Source organism: Psittacula echo (genome assembly GCF_963264785.1).
Source record: "Psittacula echo genome assembly, chromosome: 16".
NCBI lineage: Eukaryota > Metazoa > Chordata > Aves > Psittaciformes > Psittacidae > Psittacula > Psittacula echo.
The window spans coordinates 5,947,721-5,950,405 of NC_137752.1; positions in this window are offsets into that span (position 1 = coordinate 5,947,721).

Sequence of the window (2,685 nt, forward strand, 5' to 3'; positions counted from 1 at the left end):
TTGCATTTCCTCTGAGAAACTGCTCACGGATTGCAAAGAGTTTACAAGCCTTTTTACAAGCTTTGCTCCCTGTGGTGATTGTCCAGGCTTTTCTTTCAGTGTGTCTGGTCCAGGCATGTTTTAGCCTGACTTTATTTCCCTCTGGATCACTGATTTCAGTAACGCTTTCCCTCCCATCACAGCAGTGAACAGGCTTGGTGCATCCTAGGACAGAAAGGGCCAGGCCCACTGGCTGTTATCTCCAACCATGCTTGGCCATACACACACTAACCAAGCCAGGCTGCCCGTGGTGGTTTAGCTCCAAGGGAGTGCTCAGGTGTGTATGCCTTTTAATCCTATAATGAGCTTTTGTGCTAGAGCTCACCTACAGGACTCCTGCTGCTGTGTATCTGGTTTTCCACTCAAGCTGGATGGAGGAGAATCTCACCTGCACCAAGCTCTCTGTTCACAGCCCTCCCCTCGGTGTGACAGAACTCACTTTGCTTGTTTATTGACTTTTGCACTTTCCCCAATGGTATCGTGACCACTCAGATGTAACAGGGCACTGAGCACCTCTGGGGAGGGGGGGGGCTCACGGGTTTCAGCACTTATTTGCCAATAAACAACCTGCCTGAGCTCCTGCCTCAGTGTCTGCTGCGGGGTCAGGCCTGGCCCTGCTCTCCAAGCAAGGGATGCAAGGGTGGGAGCAGTGCCCTTCTGCTACCCCAGCCTTGGGAGCTGCTCATCCTTCCTGTCCCAGCTGGAACTCTCACCACGTGCCTCAGTGTTGCTCATGTCTTGTAGTTCCCTTCCCAGATGACACAGCTCTGTTGTTCTACACGCTTGGGAACAACGGCTCCTCTTTAAGCTGAAGCAAAACCAGAGCAGCGGCACGGCTTTCTGTGCTGCGAGACTGGGAATGCTGTTCTAGATCAAACGGGCTTTGGTGGTACCAGAAACCAGCTCAAAAATCCTAAAGCCTTGTCCCTAGCACCCAGCTTGGAAAGAACTCCTGGGGAAGGCAGCTGTTGAAGGGCGCTGCGGTGCAGCAATGGTGTTCAGGTTTTGCAGGTAAGCTCAGAGGAAGGAAGTTTCATTTACATTTACATTTAGACTGTACAACTTTGTTTGTTTTACAATTGCCCTGATTACAGCTGCCACAGTTCTACCCTTCTAGAGCTCTACCCCTGCCTGTTCCCCTTCCAGCTTCCAGTGTCTGTGCCTTTCCCTTAGGCCAGTGACATCCCCCTTTCCCTGTTACTCATCTCCTTGGGTTGTTGAAGAGGAGGAACGGTTAAAACCAGCATCAGCTCAATGATGCAGGAAACGGTGTCTCTTCCCTCAGAACAGCCAGCGGGAAGGCTGCTCCTGGCACCAGCACTCCCTTCCCTCTCCATTAGCAAAGATCACATCTGTTGCTACTCCTAACTGGCTCTCTACAACAAACTTACACTCTCGTGCTGCTCATTGCAGTTCAGGGTGAGCTACCCTTGGCCAAAGGCTGTTCCATGCTCCTTTGTGGCTGCAGGGCAGTAAAGGTACAATTCAGGGCTGAACTGCTGCTGTCTGAAGTGAAGCTACAGCTCTAAAACACAGCTGTAACCAACAGCATCCACTGCTCTTTGCCATCTGGCACCAAGGACCTGCCTTAAACTGTCACTCTAGTGCCCTAAGCAACACTGAAGTTGCTTACGTGTTCCGGATTCCAGCTTTACTTCCATTCCCCATAGCCACCTGGCACCAGTTTGCCACCTCTGCGCTGTTCTTCACCTTCAAACCTCCATGTTCACACTGGGAGCTCCCCTGTGGCAGAATGTGTTCTAGGTTCCAGGTAACCCCACCTGAACACTGTCAGGCTTAGCCCTGTAACACCACCTCGCTCACTGTCCCTGCGGGTTTGGGAAGATAATCAAACCCCTCTCCTACTTTAAGACCACTTTGCTCCCGCCACCTCGTTCAAACCTCTTCAAAGCCTGCAGGGCAAGTGAAAGAGATCAAACACATGTACCAGAACACTGCCATCACTTTAGCTCACAACAAACACCAAACTCAAAGCTAAATAAGCTCATTTGCTTCCTCTAGTCTCTTAAAGCCACTGAGATTAAAAGGTTCTGACCGGTGAAGCAATTGAGTATCTCTTTAGCAAAGAGCTGGGGAGTTACTGGCTCACAGCTACATGGAAATGGGATTTCTTACCTCAGAAAAGCCTGTCTAGATTTCAGGCTTTATTTTAAGCAATAATCATTGACCTCCTATTACTGCCTCCATCACATGTTGAGCCTTAGAACCTTGAAGAGTTTGTTGATCTACTGACAGCTACAACAGGACGATTCAGCTCCACTGTGGACAGTGTCTTCTAGCTTGAATTTGTGCCTTCCCCTGCTGCTGCAACAGGCACAGCAGCACCTTGGACCTGACCACGGAGTAATCTGTGTGCATGGGCTACACCACTGTGTGCAGGAGGAGTATCTTATAGTGATGTTCATTTAAAACCTCCTCAGCATCAGAGTAAGAGAAGGGAATGGGTATGGGAAAGCCAAAGGAATCAACCTTTGATTATAAATGACTTCAAGAGGTACCTAGATTGTCACTCCCAAGCCACAGCTCACCCCACCGTTAGCTGGGACTTCAGCCCAGCAGAAGTGCTACACAGAAGATGTAGAATTGGTCCAACTGAAAGCCATGAATCCAGCTGCTGTCTATAAA